Below are 22677 nucleotides of genomic sequence, written 5' to 3'. Positions count from 1 at the left end.
CTCATCTCCTAGGAACATGTACAATGCTATGGGAAATAAAACTCACTTCATGTAGCAAAGTTAGTTTTCCAGCGTAGTAATTGCCAAAATAAAATAATACAAGTTCATTGTTACTGACTAATAGCAGACATCAGTAGAAATTCTCAAGATGTCACTTTAATCCATTTTGAAAAACAGTTGATTGATTGGTTGGCCTCCCTAAATAACTTCCTAATGCAGGGCAAAATATAGTTATCGTAGTATGTGATGTAGTCCAGCTGTATGTTGTCATGCTCACATTTTCTCAGGCACAGTGAATACCTAGTTAAGTATTTTACATCAATTAAAGCCATCTCTTTAGAGAAGCAGAGATTCCTGTCCACTATAGCTCCCAAAATCAAAACCTTTTAAGTAGGGGAAAAGAACAAAATGTGCCCAGGGGTAAGCAGTAACCACAGACAACTTGGGAAAATCCTCCGGTATTGCTCTGTCAGTGGTGCAAAACCCAAATGGCTTATTCAGCATAAAAACTGTAAATTCTCACAGTTGTAACTTGCATTTTTCAGCAGAGAAACTACTTGTCAGAATAAAATTTATTCATTCCCATGCACATTTCTTTAGTCTAACTTTGACTGCCAGAGTCCTCAGAGATTTGTAGTCAGAAAACAAATTACATATAAAAGGCAAGAAGTATTGCCTCAGTATTCCTTTAAACTAGTAGAAACTACAATGGTTATTAACCAATATAAAACACATTTGGTACGATATCCAGCATATGTTTTAATGTATTTCTACAATGCTATAATCAGTAATGTGAATATTGTCTACCTAAAGACAAATGCTTTATGTTAAGATTTTTTTTTTATCTCGACCAACACATTAGGTCAAATTTGAAAATTAAAGCTTAAACAAAACATCCTTTGGGGGTTTTTCAATTTATATTACCCTGGATTTTTAAGTGTATCTTCAATTGTGTCAGGCTCTAACTCTCACGATGAGGAATTTAAATTTTTTCATGAAACTATAATTTGCTTAGAGAAATATTGTGTTGGATATTGTACCAAATGTGTTTTATATTGGTTATGTGCTGCTCACCTCTGTCATACTTTTCATCACACAGAAAAGCCAGTCGTGCACTCATGTGCAATATGACCTTGCATGCTCATTAGAAGTTTTTCTCTAAGCTCATGATTCAGAAGCACTTTTCTTCATGCAACGTTACTTTCATAGCAAATGTCAGCTTTCTGCTCCTAGCCAGCTCTACGAAATGTCCCTCATCTGATTTTATTTATATATATATATAAATATATATATATATATATATATGAATGTGTATATACATGCATTTTTTTCCAAACAGGACTTTTGCTGCCTTGGGTGACCTGAGAGCACATTTAGATACATGCTGCCTGCGGGTGACATTTAAATTTGGGGCATATTTCTAAGATTAAATCAGCATAGAAGGTTAGAAGGTTATTTATCTTCCCTTTCTGTCTTCTTATTTTTTCCTGTTCCTTAACTGTTACCACTGTTGTAAGCTGATACAGTTCAAAGATTAAATGTGCCCATTTATCTGGTGTATGCCCATAAAAAAATGCCCAGTTAACCTACTACAAAGTGTGAACTCCAGCAAAATATGACACTGATTATTACACCCAGATATATTCTGAAACTACTTAAAGGTTTCAGGGTTTATTGGTTGTTTTGGGTTTTTTTCTTTTACAAAAACCTGTAGAATTTTATGATTGTTATTATTAAAATCTTATATTTGAATTTCAGTATTATTTACTACTATCTCAATTTTCTGCTATTTACTTCTTGCATCTTTAGAAAAGGGTTTATGTATTGATCTTGCATCACCATAAAACTCTCATTTTGCTGAAATCCTGCAGACAGTATTTTATTTCATTTATATTGACACTAGCCAAAAGTTACTTTCCAACTAAATCAAAAGGGTATCCATCTGAGTAGAACAGACTTTTTCCAATGAAAATACTTATCAGTAAGAGGGGGGGAAAAATAATAATTAAAAAAACCCACTATTGGTGATGCCACAGAATCACATGTTCTCAGGAATTCCTTCCTTCTTCCATTCTCACTTACCCTGTCCCTCTCCCTACCAAAGGTGATACTGCTTCTAAAACACACAGTAGATATTTAAAATTTTAATTTCAAGTTCATCCTAAAAACAGTATGTGTATTATGCATGGATATATAGCTTTAGCACAAAATGAAAAAATATTTTTAGTACTACCTCTGAGTGCTACTTTTTGCTCAATTTCTGCATCCACATTGCATCTCCTATTCAGATATGGTCTCCGAAAATTAAAATAAGGATCAACCATGATAATGCAGACACAGAAGGAAAACTTCATTAAAGCCTTGTTTAAATAAATCTTCCTACTAATCATGGGATTTGGACCATCATTTGTCAGTCACTGACTCAAATCCAGCTCAGAAGTCAATTTGAATCATTACAAGCTTTCGTTTTGTGATCCAGACACAAAAAAAAGTTGCTGCTGTCAATCCAGCATCTAGTGGACAGGTGTCCACATCATAAAAGCTACTATTATAAATGCAACCAATTACTGATGTACTCAGAAGTGTTTATACCCATTGATGATGCACAGTAGGAAGCGTTCTCAAGTGACGCTTGTGCTGTACTCAGCTGATGAATTTTAATAATAAATCTTCATAGCACCAACTGGAAAAAGCAGAGAGGGGAAGACAGAGAAGAAAAAAACAACTTCAGGTATTGATGTAGGAATTTTCAATAACACTTGAACTTAAAAAAATAATCCATAGCCATCTTGACTATTTGAAAACCTATTACATTTTCTTATAGCTTGAGGCTATAAAGACAAGAACAGCACAATAAATGGACTTTGACCTTCATATTTTGGAGTAGGGAAAGTACTCTTATCCAAAAGAAGAGCGAGCAAGAACATTCAAGAGCTTGTGCCAGGTGTATAGAGGCAGGCCAGTGTTCCCATCCCTCATCCTCCCCCTGCAACACCATCCACTTTTCAGCACTAAACTTTTTGCAGTCAGTACCTGACAAAAGGCAAATGCAAACAGGTAAAGATGAGAGCGCTAGTGATTTGATAAACTTCAAATAATAAAAAAAAAAAAAAGAAAGAAAAAAGGGAAAGAAACTGAGTCTATTACAAGACAAATCCTTGAACACGTGCCTCCATTCAAAGCTCCATTCAAAGAGAAAATAATGCATTGTTCAAGATATAACAGTGGCTGTTGACATCCCTCCTTGTCCATAAAATGGCTATTGCTGTACAGATGGAGCAAAAAAGCACATCAGCATTCTAGGGAGGTTACACTAATTATCCAGAGAGCATATCCTTCAAAGATTAATTTATAAAATTTTAAATGGGCTACTAGAGTGAAGACATTTGGAAGAATTTCCCAGATCATAGAAGCAATAACTTTAAAGAAAAAAAAAAATCCCAACAGCAAAAAAGGCAAGCTAAATGTTTAATCCAGAACTTATTGATGATTCATCAATTACAGTCAGCTTTGGACGAAATCCTGATCCCCCTCCCCCTCCATCTAAAAATTTTCATTGCAAAAAGCATAGGAAGATAGGAAAAGGCTATGTTATGGACACTGGTCCTGCAAACTTACCTTATTCAGTTACTAATTGGTTGTAAGCGTTATCTTTATCATCAGTGTAAAACCTTACCTCAGCAAAGCTCTTGCCCTCTATTTTTTTCATCCTCAATAGCAGAAGAAAAAACAACTGTGAGCTCCAGTAGCACAGGACTGTGCAGGAACCGTACACAACGGGAATTCCCTGCCGAAAGCAAACCAGGAGCTCTTTCAGACCTCTTGGATGTTTTCCTTCCAGAGGGGAATCAGGCAGGAACCAAGACACTCCAAAGTTTTCATAGCAGAGGGCTGCATCGCAGAATCACTAATACAGTAATGGTCAGGACATGTGGGGCAGAGGCAGAGGTCTGGCAGGAGTAAAAGCAAGTGGTTGAATCTGACAAATTCCAGTAGAGAATCCACAGAAATTAGACTGCATCTTGCTAAGAGCTTGACCCTCCAATTCACACACTATTATGCCTGTTGTAAAATTTTAAATGTATACCATGTTTTACAGTTTAAAAAAAATGGAACTGCTACTCATGGAAATGAGATAATGATTTCTATTCCTCATTATACTGTAACAACTTTTCCTTTCAGCTTTTCTGTCAATAACTTTTCCTTGCTTAATTTATTGATGTGTATAAAAATTGCCTTTTTTTTTTATTGTTCCCCTCTGTTCCTCTACAGAGATATCAACTCAAAAATCCTCGCTATTGTAGACATTGAGTTTTGTCTCAAGTTTTCAATTCTTCATTATTCACAAAGGATGCAGGTATGACTTTCTTTGGTTCTATACCATTTCAGTCTTCATTTGGTGCAATAACTGAGGAACTCTAGTGAAATAAAGATGTCATCGTTTTCAATACCTGCACTGGACTTTCTCATCTGTCAATCTGAAATCTCCCAGTTTACCTTTTCTCTTTCATTTCTTTAAAAAAAAAAAAAAAAAATTTGCATTTTGCTTCATGAGTTAATAGTTGTCCAAAATTCTTTACTAACTACATTCTATATTCATCATCTTTACACATTTAGGCATTTGATAACAAATAACTTTTCAGGTTCAGAGACAAGAATTTCTTTTGAATTTTAAAGAGCTATTAATTTTCTACTTTCAAATGAGAGCACATTCATTTCTTCAGAAAGGTTATTCCTCTTTCCCGACAAAGCTAAGGAGTCGCTATTAGCAAAACCACAAAACTTCACATTGAATAGAAGTCTGATTTGTTTCATCACTGAGTCTCACTATTCATATTTTATGATGCATGCTTTTGACTTCTCGACTGTATTTAATTCCTTCTCATTAATGGCACGTGCTTGTCTCTTATCCCTCCTTGCAAAGATCAATTATTGATCTGCATTAATGTAACTGATGTATCTCTCCCCCATCTATTAGCCATGTGTTTTCAAGCATGTAATTTAACTGAATTCTTTCCTCCTATTACAGTTCCTCTGTCATCCATTTCTGACAAGCGCTGCACTTGCTTTTATTCCCTATTCTTTGTGCTTCATTTTATCAAAAAAAAAAAATACTCTGTGCTCATTTTATATTAGTCATTGCTATTAACTGTAGTAAAAGGAACTTAATCACCATAGGTTTTTCTTGTTTTGTTTTGAAAAAATGCAAACTATTGCTCAAGAAACATATTAAACATTTACAAAAGTAACAAACTAGTATGCTGGCACTGGTCAGATCCAAACATAGTATAAACTTGTAATTTTACACTAAGGTTCTACAGTTCTATATTTCATGTGTGATGTCTGGTTAGCAAAGAATCCATCACATCATCCTCCTGAAAAGCAAGCTATACCATTTCTAATAGAACCAACTGCTCTACTCCAAGGGCCTGTATATTTTTTACCAATACCCAGGTACCTTCTAAATCATCCTGGAACCGAACAAACCTTTAACTTGGCCAAGATATCCTAAAGACACAAACAGAAAAGAAACACTCTTTCTTCCTGAAAGGAATTACATTCCTTGTTGATGGATGTTTTTGCACATGGCCATTTGGCCATGACCCAAGAAAAGACCAACAGCAGAACATACTGACAGTAGTTTGTCCTCCTCCTCCACTTATCACTCAGAAAGTTGATTAGATGTCATAAAAGCAGGTTTCCAGCACATTATTGCAGTTCAACAAATGTCACCGTATTGTTTCATCCTAGATTATCTGAGCAACATCTGTGATCCTGTAACTGATGCAAGGGAGTAATCTTTTTCCCAGAGCAAGCAAGACCAAAACCACTTTGTGAGCAGCAGCAGGCCTTTCACCATCTAGGCCATGACATGGAACTCATCACTCTGGCAGGAACCAACAGTAGTGAGGGATAAATATACCAGTCACATACTCTTCCTAGTTAAATTCTGCCACCAAAATATGCCTCTCCACCACAATATGGGCTATAAGAAGTTACTTAAGCTAAGTACTGTTGTATTGTGACCTAGTAGCCCACTGAACTTTTTGAGAGCTGCCTTTTGTGTATCTTTGTAGTCGTTCAGACATTTTAGACAAAGATAGACATCACTACAGTTGATATTTTCTTCTCTTGAACTAGCTCGACCTTAAGCATTAAATAGAATATAAAACACCTTCATATAATTTCAGTACCAGACAAATCAGATGATAATCCCAAGAAAAACAGCTGGGCAGGAAACAAGAAAATGAAAAAAATTACCATGCCTCTTAGTAATCTGTTCCAATGGGTGCTTGCCCTCACTGCCAGCAGTTTTCACCGTCTTTCCAGTTTGGACTTTACTGACTTAAAGTTCCAGCTGTTGGATCTTGTTATGTCTTTGCTTGGCAGACTCAAGAGACTGCTATTATCAAGTAATAGCATCATCCCCTACACAGTCAATTCCGCCTTTGCAAGAAGTAATTTGATATATTTTTTATATGTAGATTAACAACGCTGTGAGAAAGGCAGGCAGGAATACACTTAGTACACTCAAGTTGTGTTGTTCCTTTTCACAATAATACTGAATTAATAGCTATGTTATTATTCAGATTATTAGTCCATATATTGCAATCTATTCATATCCCACAGCTAAGCAGCATGCAAAAACACCAGGTGGCAAAAATCTGTATTTTTTCCAATTAAAACACATAAACATGCACAAAAGCTGCAAGAATACTCAAGTATAGAGCACCACTTTCAATGGCTCACTGATTAGCCAAATTATTCTCAGGTAATATGTTGTCTCTCTAGGAATCCTCATTTTATACTTTCCAGTGAGCAAAGCTCAATTTTTGCATTACTGTTTTCCTGAATTAAGTCTACATGACTTTTCTATTCAGAAAGTCTCCTTTTAGCAATCAGCATAGGAAGGTAATCAGAGCCCATTTGCACAGTAAGGCAAGTTAAAATTCATTATTACTTGTTGCTCTGTACCAAACTTTGGTGTTTATTCTAAATCATGTTTCAGTTTAACAAAATGAATAGGTAGTACATGCACATACGGCACTAGACATTTAAAATTAAAATGGAGTTACTGGTTGTAATGATCACGTTTTGAATGTATTTACTTAGTTTTCTTTCAGAAAGACATAGTATTAGAGGTTGCCAAATCTGGTGGGCTTCAGGACCCGGGAGGATTCCTCTTACTGCAGCTGGGTTGATGCAAGGCTGCAGTGGTTCCAAGTCCCCATATGGAGCCAGCAGCAAGGCTGCCCTTGTGTTCCCAGCCAGCCAGCCACACACTATAAGTATATACATATACACATATATTTATGTACACACACAGCCAGCCACACAAGATCAGTATAGAGAGAATAGTGCCTTTACTGGTATCCATAAAAGGCACAAGGCGCTCACAAGCAGGAATAGTACAGATGGCCTGATCCTTCTCCCTGGCTGATCAGAACCAAGTCCACCACTGGAACAGACAGACATACGTACGTTGCCTGCCTCTCCGTTAGCTGGTTGTGGACACTTGGTCTGGTCAATAGCTGGCTCCCAGACCCCGGGGCTCCTCCAGCAGCTGATACCTCGAGTCCCTGAGGTTTGTGCTCACTGCAGTTGATGGTGCTTAGACCACTGACCCTACTTGAGGACTAGGCTGACCTGCAGTTTGCTGGCATACATCCACACGCAGAACAGAGATTACACCATCCTCATGGAGGATGGTTAGAAACAGGGTTTAAGAACATAGAATAGACTGTAGTAGTCAAGCTCAGTCAGACAAGTGTATTAACCAGCAACCTGTATGCACTCAACCAGCCTCTTTTACCCCACTCATCTCTCTATTTTCCCCACACTTGTTCAAGATGGACCTATTGGTCCACCTTGATCCCTCCCCACATTCAGTCCCACAGTAAACTTTCACACCCCACCACAATCCCTTTAAAACATTACATGTTTTACACAATCCTCAAATTCTCTTCCCTATGCTCCCGAGAGGCAATAACCTTTTGTTTTTCATAGCCTTTCAGAGATTTTCCTCCTTGACTCATCTCTGTGCATTTCTCATCAACTACAATGGTCTAAATCATTTGCCTTTGATAGTTTTATTGAGATACAAATTCAGTGTGCTCCTTTCAGTTTTCACTGATTATACTAGGGTATCCCAGCCTGTCATTGTTCCTCTGATCACTACTGGGTCTTTAGGTTTATTGTGATTAGCCTTTAACCGGATTACCTAAAAAAACATGTATCCTGATACTAGCTACTGCAGAATCACATGATCACCATGACTACATTTCAGTGGTAGTATGTAATGGTATTACTAGCTCTACAGCAAATCAACTTTCCTGTCCAAAAAAATACCCATTTGACCAGGGTAAACAGCTTGATACATTCTTGAAAAATATAATGGGTTATTATTTGATTTGGGAGGGAAAAAAAACCCAAATATTAGGGACTGAGTTGCAAGAGGTACATTTCCAGATGCCTACAAAAAATCCTGATGACAGGAACGGCTTCATCTACAGTGGAACAGTGGAAGCTGTCAGGAGAAATCTGTCATTCGTGCTGGATCCAACAGCCTGAGAGAGGTGAGACTGCTGCTGCTCCATGTCCCCATCTCCAGCCAGCAGCAAGGCTGAAGACACATTCCCAGCAGGCACACAGACAGAAGAACACACATACACACAGCTGGCCACACAGATCACAGACACACAGAGCACTCATGCAGATATACAGCACCAGCTGGACAGGACGGAGGTCTACTAGCGAGAAAACACACACACACATATATATATAATCATAGAATCATAGTCATTTAGGTTGGAAAAGACCTTTAAGATGATTGAGTCCTACATACATGTAGAAGGTGGATCCCTCCAGCAGCTGGGCTCAGACACACAGTGTGCCCAGCAGCTGGCCCCTGGAGCCCAGGCTCCCCAGTTGCTAGCACCTGGACATAAGAGACCCAGAAGCTACATCCCTACTCCAGTTGCTGGGACAGACCATCACACATACACAGAGCTGGGCAGGACTGTCCAGGTCCCAAAAGCCACCCTCTGCTGTGCTCTCTCATCCCTAGAGACATCCAGGTGCTCTCACACCCAGAGTCAGCTCTAGAGACTGGCTCACCATCTTGCTCCCAGGTCACTTCTACTTGCCAGCTCATCTGGCTTGATCTTCACTAGTGCTTACACACACGCTTCAAGACCCACACTTGCTCCAGTTGTTAGCACCACAGACAGGTGGGCCCTCCAGCCTGTGGGGTCTGACCCCACTTGCTGCACGCAGACCCCCATGTGCACCCAGAAGAGCACTCCCCCACCCAAGGGAGAGTTGGAAAGGAATTTAACAAGTAGGACAGGCTGTGGTGATCATGTGCAGCGTATCGAGCGTATCGACCAGCGTATTGAGCAAACTATTTAAATACGATGGCCCCTTTTAATCCCTTTTCCCTCCCTCTTTTCCTACTCTTGTTCCTCCCAAAATCACCTAAACCCCTCCCTTTTCCTATCATTGATTCCTGCCCTAAACACACTATAAATCCTGTGTGATCCCAAACTGCTTTTCCCCCACCCCCCACAATGTGTCCTACCCCAGGTGGCAACTCCTCTTAGTGTGAAAGGTGATTTGTAGAGATGCTCCCGATGACTCATCATGATGGATTTAATGTCTGGTCACTGGGGTTGACGGCTTAGCTGGGACAGCCCTGGGAGAAGCCGAGACAAGGTGGTGGTTCCTCAGGAGTCCTCGATTCAGGTTCCCACCTGTCATTCTGCATTCCCGTGCTCTTCTGGGCTTGTGCAGATGGACCCTGGATGGGCTGATAGCCCCTGTGATGGCCTGGGAGTAGCCCAGCAGGGTATTATTTGGGCTCCCCCTCCTGCCACTGTCTTTCTGAGCTCCTTTGTGGGTGTGCAGATGTGCTTTATCACATAACCTAACAGTAGCATGACACAAATGAAATGAGTCAACATAAAAGGCACAGAGCAGTTTCAGACAACCAAGCAATGAGGCAGGTGAGACGAGAAACGAGAACACAGGGAGAATGGCAGGAAAAAATTATCCCGAGTATTTAGAAAGACAAGGAATGCTGCGATACTAACCATGCATACACAAGATGAGCCCGCATTTCCAGCTGAGATCTTGAAGATATCAACAGAAACAGATTAGCACTGAAGGTTTTGTTTCCCTCACTGCTCCTGTGCTCCCCCACAGCTGCTGCTCAGAGCCATCTCTGCAGCGACTAGCATGGAGTTAACAGAAAACAAACCTGACACGCTCGTGCTTAGACTATCCACCACTGAGACAATTTCTTGTAGTGGCACCACTGAACTTCACAACTGCTATACATGACCATCTCCAACAGTGAGCCTCCTCCTAAATAATATCGTCCCAATGTTTGGCTATTGCTGTGATGATAACATTACAGGCAGCCCTCCTTTCCCCAGTGCTATGTGTATGAGGTACTTATTTATATATGTAGAAAAAAGTCTTCACCAACTGGCTACTTAAGCTTATAAACCTTTGATTTTTCCAGTGACCCATCACAAAGTGCACTAAGACAATAAGTTCACTGATTCAGCGGATAACCAAGTACAATAACACAAATCCAACCATGGGCTAAGATCCCACTGCAGAAGCAGACACTGAAAAGACTGATCAAGTAAATAATTTGCCAAACACCTGATTGTGCTGAGACTAACTTGAACATGACATTTACAGGAAAATGAAACCAAAGATGTTTTCCAGAATTTTCCCATCACAAAGCTTGCTTCACATGACAACCAGAGATGTCAGATAGATCTCATCATCTATTCTAAAAGAAAGGATACTTTCTAATAGGTTAATTAATTGGTGGCAACAAGGAACCTTTCATGTAATCACGGAAACATTGTTAACAGTAATAAATTGCACCTTCCCTGAAGCAACATAAAATCAATGACTTTACAAGAAATTGTTAGAACAATAGTGATGCTTTAAGAAAAACTCTCTTTCGAAATGTATGAAGGTTGTGATGTTACGGCCATTAAATTTTCATACATTTAATGATTTAGAGATATTTGGTGGTACTGAGTTAGACCTATTTTCTTAATAACTAGTGTCTGTATTACTGGATAATAGGGATAGAAATGCTTACATACACTTCCTGAGGAAAACACCTGAATTGATCAGGAAACCTGGTCAAGTGGCTAGTAAAAACTCAAAGTTCCACCACACCTGGAATGAGAATTATTCCTCAGGGTAATTGTAGGCAATTGTAAGCAAAAGCTTCCTTTCTTTCAAAGGTGATCATAGAATCATTAAGGTTGGAAAAGACCTCCGAGATCATTGAGTCCAACCGTTAACCTAACTGCCAGGTCAACCTCGAAACCATGTCCCTAAGCACCACATCCACACGTTTTTTGAACACTTCAGGAACTGTGATTGCATCACTTCCTTGGACAGTTTGTTCCAATACCTAACCACTCTCTCCGTGAAGAAATTTTTCCCAATATCTAATCTAAATCTCCCCTGGCACAACTTGAGTCCATTTCCTCTTGTCCTGTTGCTTGCTATCTGGGAGAAGAGACCAACACCCACCTCGCTACAACCTCCTTTCAGGTTGTTGGAGAGAGCGATGACAGACTAGGTCCTCCTAGATTGAGATTTTCCTGTCCTCAGTATGGGGCAAAGCCGGGGTTTGGGGTGTGGATGGCAGAAGATTAGTCACAGCCATTCTGCTTTACCTCCAAGCCTGTGTATCTTATATACTGTTCAATATATTCCCAAGACATATATATTATATTTGAATGTGAGGTATGTAATATGAAGAAGTCTATTTTTACTAGAAATGTTACTTGGTGGGGAGGAGGGAGAGGAAAGAACTTAGAACAAATTGTAAAATTTCTTCTTGAGGGAAAAAGTCACCAGTAAACTGTAATCATAATCTTCTCAGAGAAAATAGTCATATTGTTCCTCCAAGCAAGGTTTACCTCAAATTTACTGAATTTTCGTATGAATTTCACAGATGTAGATAGAGATCGCAAGAGCAACCACTGTCATGACAAATTTCATCCTGCTTATTGATTTTTTGCTATAATCATGAAATGGCTCTTCCCTCTCACCAGTATGAACCTAGATAACTTCCCCATGGTCACCTGGAAAAGATATACCAAAACTGAGCCTTGCTTCAGGATAAATTAATACAGACTTATATGAGGTAACTATTTTTGTTACCCAAATCACTACGGTTTTCTCTGATTGCTTTGGATGAGACACAAATTTTAGCTTCTTTATTTTTTCCCATTTTTGACAAATTAAGAAATTCCTCTGAAAATGTAGCCAGGCCACCACCTAGAGTTAACCCTTATTCTTCTCATTCCATCCACTGGGAAGGGCAAGTGTCATTAACTCTGGTCTCCTGGCTATTTCTCCCCATTGGTTTGGAATTGATTCTTAATGTTAATTATGGATAACTAAAATCTACTGCTGAATATTAAACATACCCGTCTTTTTAAAGACTAAGCCAGAGGTCAAAACAATTGTCAATAGTTACACAAACATGATTATTAATTTAGCCTTAAGTGCTAAAGCATCACTTAGCACATAAACTGAAGTAGTTTTTACACATAAATTAACCAGTAAGAGGTTTACCTTTTGGTGTTGCGTAACTAGAAAGAGGAAATTCCTGCTGTGGCATCTTCCAGAAGACTATTCTTTTAGTAGAGAATTATTGGTAGAGCAGATGAAGCATTTCCCTTTTATATTTAATCATGATATGAATTATAACAAGCACACATGAATGAGAAACACAGAAATGGAGACAGCATGCTATCTAAAACCAATGGTATATGCCTAGAAAACAACTTACCGAGTTTAAATTGATAATAATAGAGCTTTAGACGCTGTCCTGGAAGGGGAAAAAAAAAAATCGGAGGATATCATAATGTGTATCTGCCTTACTATTAAGATACATTAAAAGGCTATTCTCTGTCATTACTATGATCAATAAAAATACATTTCCCACACTGACCATTAGGTTAGACTGGAGTTAGATAAGATTCAATTAATTACTGTTACTTTTTGGAAGCTTATATGGCTGGGCAGAATTTAATCTGTCCCAGAAAATTTCAAATTTGCTTAAGAAGAAATTAAAAGGCAAATTTAATTCTTTACTAGAGGCAAAAATACATTTCCGCAGAGAAAAATTTTGTGATGCCCTTTTTCAGAGTATCCTTGGCTTGATAAAACAAGTTGACTAACAAATGGTGTGGGATATCATCTTGGATAAAGTTTTCCCAAAACATTCTTCAGATATGTCTTTTTCTCATTCATACAATTTACGTAGCTACACTGTAAGACATCTTACTGAAACAAGCATTAACCTACCTCACTTCTACATTGAGCTGTCTCAGAACTACCTTATCAAAATTCCTGTCATCTGAAAAGCTCAACCTGATCAGTGTCTATAAAATAGATTAAATATACCTGATCACGCAACCCACACACAGTCCAATTCACAACTTTAACGTATTCCATATCTTTATTATCATACTAAACAACTAGCAAAGACTTTGTTTTCTGAGGTATATCATACTACTCCCACAACTATCCCACCACTATTTTGATTTCATTGACAAATTATTATTGTAATATTCCTCTAAGATTTTATTGTTCTCAGAGATTGCATTCCTTTCTACTTGCTCAACTCCAAATGCTTAACATGGATTGCTAAACCTCAAAATTCTTATCTAGCCATAAAAGCTAGTGTCTGCCAGATCTGGGTTTTTTTGTGCTGACGGAATTGCACCGTTTTGCAAATGTACCTTGGCTTGATCATTTGTCCTAACTGGAGGGCTTGCTCAGAAGCATAAGACAAAGATTCTTCAACATCTTAGAAGTATCGTCAATGCTCGCGACATGTTCCAGCACAAAGTAGTAACCTTGTCAAACAGCCATGAAAGCTCTAATACAAACAGGAAAAAAATAAAGTAAGTTGTGTTCGGGCGACGTAATGACCAGATTTTGCTGTATTGCCTCACTACCAATTTTTCATGTTTCTTAGAATGAAGAGTTTTCATTCTGCCAGTTAGAAAGAAAACTGCAGTGAAAAAAATCAAAATGGATTTTTCTTTTTTATGAAACAGTGGGGTTTATGCCTTGGAGGCAGGTTGTAGCCCATCTCACCTACATGCTGAAATTTCACTCCCCTGTAGCTCTCGATGTTTAGAACAAAGCAAGCTCATAACTCTAAGTGGTCCTGAGTATCCAGAAATTTCCAACCTCATACATATCAGTCAAATCCTACTGCAGCACAGTTATCTGTTTATATTGATCAAGCTGGAGACCTGAGTCCTAGAGTTCATAACCAGGCTAAGCAAACAATTCATTCTCTCACTACTGAGAAGCTTCCTTGTTAATGCAGAGTACAACAGCTGTCATCAGAGATGCGCATTTATCTTGGGGAGAAGCAAATACATTCAGTGCCCCAGTTCTGGTCTTTCAATGGTTGCACTGGCATTGTGAACAAAGCACACTGGTGCTATATACCCTAGTCATCCCACCTCAGTGATCTCCTATCAGGCTTCCTTTCACAACCATGCTCCTACGTTTCTTTCAAAGCAAACCATAGGCCACAAAAGAACAGTGTTAGCTCAAGTCTTTATTGGGCAATACAGCCAGGGCATGCACCACTAGACCAGGACTGTAAACTGCACAGTGAAATGCTCTTGCCTGAAGTATAAAATAGCCATCAAAATGGAACAGTTGTTTGAAATTCCCCTGTCCCCATATTCAGAAGGTTTAATATTACCATAAGACCTTGTCAACAATGATGAACAATAAACTACTAGTGTCCCAAAAGAGTCCAGTGGCAAGTGAAGCATCAGAAGACCTGCTGATCACTAGCTTGGCCTGTCCCATTCCTCTGCTGTGGTGGCAGCATGACTTTAGGCTCTTCTCTCAGCCCACCAACCTTCCCGTGAGCCACTCCTCCTCCCCTCCTTTCCCTGTGGCCAGGACAGGTCCCTCTCTGCCATTCATCCTTGTACTGACAGATTCCTGTTTTTCTGCACTCTTGATGGTCCTGGAACATTTACTCTGATTCTCCCCTGGAAATGGCTCCCTCTGACTACATGAGCAACATGACCATCCTTTTCGGCATCATCATTCAAATAACTGCAAGTCCAGTTATTTATTGTCTCGGTGTCTGCTCATCTTAAATTTAATTCTACTGCAAAGACATGATTTCAAGTCAGACTGAAGTTTTTGTTGTAGTAAAAAAAAAAAAAAAAAAAAATTTTGCTTCCCATCCTCCCTTCTTCCAAATACTTAAAAAAATTCAGCTGTCAAAGAACCAAGTCAGTTGAAGGCAGACACACAACAATGCCCAAGTTCTCTACAGACTTTTTCCCTTACAATACAAAATTGTTATTAAAAAAGTACAGCTCATCTCTCCCCCACTTCCCCCCCCCTTTTTTTTTTCTTTTTAATTCTCTCCTGTATAGTTCCTCTCCTCACTTTCATTTCCTTCTCTTTTACTGAATACCATGAAGCACTTCCGTCTGAGTGCACACTGAAGAACAGCCAGAGTGTAGGAGTGTAGGCTTCTACTCTGGATAATTCTTATAATACCCAGCCTCCCAAATCTGAAGAATTCCCATGGATGCTGAGAGCTTTTGGTGGATCTCTCCAATGAGAATATGAAAATCTAAATTGATTTTACACCATGGCTTTAAATGGAATTCATCATGAAATAAATATAGATTATTAGATTCCTTCATAGTAAAGAGTGTCAACTGAAATATTTTATATGAAAAGGGAATGATGTGCAAAGAATAACATGATGCGACATAAGTATTCTCAAAACAAAGATGCCATCTTTGATACCTTTATGTCTATGTTTTCTGTTGGCTGCAATTAGAATTCAAGATCTAAATACCCCAAATGTGAGAACAGCTCAGTTTTAGCCTTTCACGTGCCAGCTTCACAGGAACTACTCCCCTCTCCCTGCCAGCAAAGGCCCAAGGAGGAAAAGAGGAGGGAACAAAAAATAAATAAATAAAGCAAAAAACGGCGTAAGCCAGGGTCTGGACAAAAATCTATTGAAGTCTATTTCGGCTATAGCTTAATGCTTTACACAAGAGTAGAATCAAGCATTAGCGCTATCCTGGTCAAAGATTTCACCCACATGAGCTGGAAATTATGGCAGTCTTAGCCATAATTTGGGTGGGGTGGGGGAAAGGTGAGGTGAAGAAGGGAAGTGGACTTGAGCAGAAAGCAAGTGTATTGCTTTGGCCTCTACACCAACAATAAACTTATTACAATAAAGCAATATAACACACCTATCAGTGGTCACTGTCAGTGTACTCTCTCCCATACGCCAACATCTGTGAGTTACCTGTTGCCAAACCCTGGCTAGCCATCAAGAACAGATCTCTAAATTACTGTGCCAACTACACACAGCAGTGGGTTTCCTATTGCTGGTCCATCTGCACAAATCATACCATAAGCCAGCTGCAGCTGACTTCAACAAAAGTGTCCAATGATGCTAAACTCAGATATGCTCAAGAACAAGACATTCTCTCCTTGCTAGCTTTACGTACATCAGATCCAAGTTTCTTCTTATTATTAGCTAAATTGTATCTTTGCAGACTTCGCTTCACACGAGTGGAAAACACAAGTCTTTGAACCAGCTGGAATTCATGGCCTTTCCCTAGATGTCCAACAGCAACCCCCGTTTCACCACGGGCCAGTAAACTCTCAGACTCGTTCTTGTGTAAGAGATCAAATATTGTAAACAACCTCTTTTAACTACTGTTAACAAACAAAATATTTGCTGTAAACAACTTCTTTTAACTACTCAGGCTCATTTTGGAAAAGTCCATTTTGTAACAGGTTTGGCTTTCCTGAAACTCTCTGTATAAACTCAAGTGTTTTTTAATCAAATTGACATGGGATATGAAAACACTTTTAGGACATTTATAAAGTGATCAGTATATAATTAACAAAACCATCTCTGTTTATTTTAAACCAAAACCTGTATGTGAGCGAACATCTAACACCACAGTGCTATAGCAAAGGGAGGAGTAGAAGAGCCTTCTCAACCACATGAATGCAAAAGTAAAATTCAATAAAAACAATCAGCTTTTCCTCCTTTTCCTAACTGGCTGCCAGAAAACTCATCCCATCACAGCAGAGACCTTGGCATGGATCCTGTATAAAATCATAGCATTCAATTTCCCATACCTAGCTCAAAAACCTTTTATTCGCGTTGCAATATTCAGCAGGTAATTGATTTGAGCTGATTTACATTTTAAGTTCTAGACTGAGACTGGTGAACTCTCTGTGTCAGTGTTATCACAGATGAAAACTAAAGACGATTCTCCATCCGTTTGTGAATTATCCATGGACACAAATGAGCTTTACAAATTGCTCTGATATTCAGATCTATACGATGAAAGGTCTAAGTAGCTAGGTCTGTTTAAACAGAAAACGATACAGAAGAAATTGTATGTAACAAGACATACACACCACTTGAACCAAAGGTGGTGTTGAGGGCAGCCTTTTCATTTCACTAGCAGAGAAAAACAGAATTGTTCCTGCATGTGACTTTCTAATGAGGGTGGCAGACAGCACTAGTGCCGAGAAGGGGAGGGCTTTACTGAGTTTGAGGCATTCCTCTGAGCAAGCCAAGAAACTGCTCATGAGAAAAGACTCACAATATCCTGAAGCTGTTTAAATCTCAGCTACAGCCTAAAGAGTGCTAGAAAACATGAGAGCTTACGCAGCACTTCAGCTAATTTTCTACTATACTATGCCTAATTGAAAAGAAAGTTTTTTTAAATTAGACTCCTATATCACTTAACTTTTGAAAGTTAAACTAGAAACATGCTTATGGTCACATCACAGAATACCCTGGTGGCTAGGAGACATGCCAATTATTCAGGGACAGAGTAGTCTGCTCCTATATGCATCCTAAGAGGAGTGAATTCCTTATACATGGCATATGCATGAGTCCATGCACATGAATGTAAGAGTCTATATGCATGATATACTATCACAATTTAGGATAATATCATAAGCTACTGAGGTTCTTCATAAAGTTATGCAAGAGGAATAACAGAAATACTTTTACAGCAAAGATGGTGCAGAAGGGAAAGTAAGCAAAAGGAAAGAGAATATTCAAAATAATGCACAGCTTGTTAAAAACAGAGGCACAGTAGGACAAGTACTCAGAAAGCCTTGATGTAGTTCTCCTTCTTAGCAATTCTTTGTACCCCACACCTTCATGTCACTTTTTATAGTACTGTCTTTGCATAATACATTTTTCCATCTTCTTCCTTCCCCATCACCACATCATGATACCATGACTACCTGCTCTGAGTACACAAAATGTCCCCCACTTTTTCTTCCCAACACCACTTGCCTTGCCTTTAAGGTATGTGCTAAGGAGAAGAGATCTCTCACTTAATAACACTCATAGGAACAAAGACCAACGATGGTGTCTTTGCACAGTATTTCACTGAGTCCCTATGTCCTTTTGTTTCTGTAGAACTGGATCATTCCCTTGTCTTTTGCCTTTTTCATATGCTGTTGGCTAAATATTTTCTCCATTCAATAAGAGAGCTTAACATATGCATGTCTTCAAAAGGGTCTTGAAAACACCCTGTGTGACCCAAGCTTTCCGATGTTTCTCCCTACAATGTTCCTACAGAAAATTCTCTAGTAGTTTGTTGAAAAGATGTGTAAACATATACATATATATGTGTATATATACATGTATATGTAGGTAGCATCTTTAGAACAACTTCTCTTTTTAGATTCTTAAACCAAACAAAAAACCCCAGCTCTATAAAACAGCACAGCATCAGTTCAGCTCACCTTGTTGCGCTGCTGGAGTTCACACAAAGTATAATTGCGCAACAAGAAGCTGACACATCCTACTATCAGATCTAAGCGCGGAAGCATTCTTTCATGTATCATTAAAGAGATTTATTGCTGAAAAGTTTGGGTTTGTTGTTTTCGGGTTTTTTTTTTGGGGGGGGGGAGGTAGGGGGAGGGAAGGTGGCACTGAAGCCAGATATGGACCGACTATGCTTTTGTTTGTGCTCACAAGGCTAATCGATTGCATCCTTTTGCTTCCCCCTCCCCCCACAGGTAATTGGTTTTTTATGTTCATCTCACATGCTGAAAAACAATGTTCTGTACTCAGTTTCTCTGCAAAATACAAATGCACCCAGCAGACTGTATTTTTGAAACATAATCTTCCCTGGGAAGGGGAAAAAAATCCAGTTATCTTCCAAGCATATTTAAAAAAGGAGAAAAGACAGGCAGAGGGTGGGGTAGAAGGAGCATTGGAACATACATCCTAATGAATGAAAAGTTGGATGATCGTATCCCACACTGAATCATGGCATATGGGGTAGTAGTCCTTGCAGTACAGAATTTCACTAAGAAAAACAATTGGAAAGTGGGAAAACAGTGGAAAATCAGGATGAAACAATGAAGATGTCAGTCCAGCACTTCAAGTTTGGTATAACCTTACTCACGTGAATAATCTTATTAAAGATGCATATCCTTCTGTTCACAACCGGTTCTGACAGACTGACAGATAAATAGGCCTAGGTGACTTGAATACCATAATTACATATTTGTTAGCCAAAGAATAAATAAATAAATACAAACTGAATAGCATTGCTCTACCATTCTTTTGTATGAATGTTCAAGAAGCATACTATTTTCATTTACAAGCATGATAAAAAGGGACTCTTCACACAAAACATTTAAGGAAGATGGTAGCAATTGCACTTTGACTCTACTCTAAATACTTATTGGCATAAGAAGAGAAAAACCTATTAGAAGTTTATTACTATTGGAGATTGTTGATTTTCCCTAATTATTGTATTTAATAATGCAACAACTACCCAGCATGGTATGCATGCTATTTTATGTAGCATAGTTCTAATAATTAATCTCTAAAAGCATTATGTGTCCTTCTAATGGAATGGGATTCATAAATTTTGTTGAGATTGCTAGATGACCAGCACCTACAAACAATAAATTGATCAACATTCCTTTTAGGAAACTACTGAGCTTATTATTGCACTGGCAGTTTGATTTTTCCTGGAACTGTAACCCTTACTGAGGAAAAATACAGCTCTGGTAAGAGGCAAGCAGAAAAAAAGACCAAGCTCAATTACGCAAGGACCATCTCATGATGCTCCAGGAGCTTTGACAGACAGGTTCTAATTGATTTAACCTATCTTTAACCATTTAAGCAGTCATGTAACATATTACAGCTACCACTTGCCTAGGTACTCCATCCAAGGTGGTTACTACTTCCCCTGCCACAGCACACAAGTGCCCTCAATTCTCATCCTAACATCAGAGTTTACTGGCCACAAGAAACATGTTTCTACTCATAGTGGTTGGAGTAGCTCTTGCGTAGATACTTTTCCCAGTCTGTCTCCTTTCCTACAGGTCAGTAAATCCTACACAACAGAGAGCCAGGTACCTTAAACCTTGATAGGACGCCACTGTAACTAGGTCAACAGTGACATGGCAGTCGAATATCGCTGGCTTGCACGTAGTTATGACTTATGCTTGCCCTCTTCCACAACTATACCCTCTGCCTTGGCAGCCAGAGGGATATCATTACTGCTTTGCACTATCCAGTGTTTTTACACTGCTGAATATACTTCTTAAGTAGAGACTAAACCAGCCAGAGTATCTCCTACCCCTAATTTGCCTTAATTCAGCAACAAAATGGACTGTACACAGGTTTAATTATGTATTTCTACTTTAAACCACTCCACCACCGTAAAACTAGGATGCCACAATAGTAGCACATCTTTTTGGTTATGAGCATGACACAAAGACAGAGACAAAGTTTGCATATTCAGCGTTTGCAGATTTGTCATAAGCCAACTTCACATTGCTAATTTGCACCTCTGTGCTGTCCAATTTATATTTTACAAAAAAGACAAAATCCAAAATAATGAACAATGTTGATCTTTAAAAAATAGTGTAGAAATACAATCCTAAGGCTTAGAGCAATGTGTTTTCATGTGCTTACAATTCAGCCATTAGTATTTAGTGCTTTTTCCTTTTAAGTGCATCTAAAATGGAAAAGATTGTGTAATAGACTGTACTGCATACTTTCATTTTATTTTCCATAAGGACAAATTATAATAGCTTAGATACACTAAAACACATAGTAGTTAGGTTTTTTTTAAAATTAATTTCTTGTACTTGGTATTGCATACTTATAGCTTCTTAGTTTGTTTAGATTAAATAATTTTAATGCTGAACTCAGCACACAGAGAATGCTATTAACCATGGGAATAAATATTTGGAGGCTGAGGTTTTAAAAATTGCATTGATGTTATTATTCTACTTAATAACAGCTTTTTCATTGTAATTTAAAAGGCAGTTTATCTTGCAGTTAAAGTAATAAAATGTAAGTGTATAAAATAAAAAGCCCTTTTACAAACCACTGATTTAATTATATTTAGAGATCGTTGTGAACTAGCTTTATGATTCTATTTTGGCATTGTACTTTTATTATTTTTTTATCTGCATGTCTATATATATAGGCATGCAGATTTTATGTATATATGCAGAGATGTGTGTGTGTGTGTGTATTTTAATAACTTATTTAGGTTGCATTGCCATGCTGTGTAGGTTAAAGTTTTCAGCATGTTGTATTTCAACTGTTAGAAATAGTTTGTAACTGCTCTGAATTCCCAGATCTCCACAGAAACAAGTTAGGTAGAAATGATGCAGTTCTACTGTAATGGGGGGACACAAGATATAAAAACCGCCACATACTTACAAACTAAACTGATTTGCCAATTGATTTTCCAGACTTTCTTTTCTAAGCCAAAACTTTACTTGACTTTGCCAGAAGGGCATCTGGATACACATGAGTTTTCTACCACTTTTTACTTCCAGCATATGGGCCAAACACAGTGGGTGCCTCATGGCTGAAGACTGAAGGGGAGCTTATATACAGCCTGCTCAGGGCTGGTTCTTTAGCCAGAAGGGGTGCAAAAAGAAAGGTGGTGACACAATGTGAAAATCTCTTACCTTCCCTTTCACACACTTGAAAACACAACAGATAAAAAATAATCTCCACACTAGGAAAGAAATTCACAGCTCAGCTTAGTCTGAAGACAATATTTGCCTCACAGCACGAGGGAACACTGGCAATGTTCATTTGGTCTCGCTGCTTTTGGTCACTGCTTTCCATCCACCAAGGCTTGTTAGCAGCTTTTTTTCTCCAACGCACTATTTTAAATCACTGCTACTACCCTGCCCCGTTTCAACAGATCATGCCTAGAGGAGAAGTTATCCTTATAAATTACTGTACACCAGCAGAAATAAGATTAATTTTATAGTAAATTTTTAAAATGATCCAAAACTTAAATGATCACACATGCTAGCTGGTTTCTCTGGGTTTCTTGAGGTTGATTCTCTCCTATGAGGTTTAAAACATTCAAGGCTTGCTTCCACCTTGGTGAGAAAGTTTTGCATCTCACACTGTTTTATGAGAAGTACTATTGAATTTATATCACAAAAGTAACACCTTTCAGGATGAGATAAACTAACTGTGCTGAGATCCGAATACTGTCCTCATCAACACTGCTGAAGTAAATTTCAAAGGGTGATCTCTTCAACCTACAGCACTGATGGCCTACAAAATCAACA

General features: G+C 38.5%; 1 long non-coding RNA gene across 1 annotated transcript in view; it reads right to left on the bottom strand.

The window, feature by feature from the left end:
• LOC148055697 (uncharacterized) overlaps positions 1 to 22677 on the bottom strand; it is a 33336-nt gene that overhangs the window by 2892 nt on the left and 7767 nt on the right. The window contains exons 2-3 of the long non-coding RNA XR_015704438.1: positions 13794 to 13933; positions 12839 to 12877 (exon numbers count right to left, since the gene is read on the bottom strand). This is a non-coding gene — a long non-coding RNA (uncharacterized LOC148055697). The remainder of the gene's footprint in view (positions 1 to 12838; positions 12878 to 13793; positions 13934 to 22677) is intronic.

The sequence above is a fragment of the Nipponia nippon genome, unplaced genomic scaffold (genome assembly GCF_047370975.1).
Source record: "Nipponia nippon isolate SJK-2023a ecotype South Korea unplaced genomic scaffold, ASM4737097v1 scaffold_2, whole genome shotgun sequence".
NCBI lineage: Eukaryota > Metazoa > Chordata > Aves > Pelecaniformes > Threskiornithidae > Nipponia > Nipponia nippon.
Note: the sequence above shows the minus strand (reverse complement) of the source record. Positions and strands in the feature narration are given on the sequence as shown.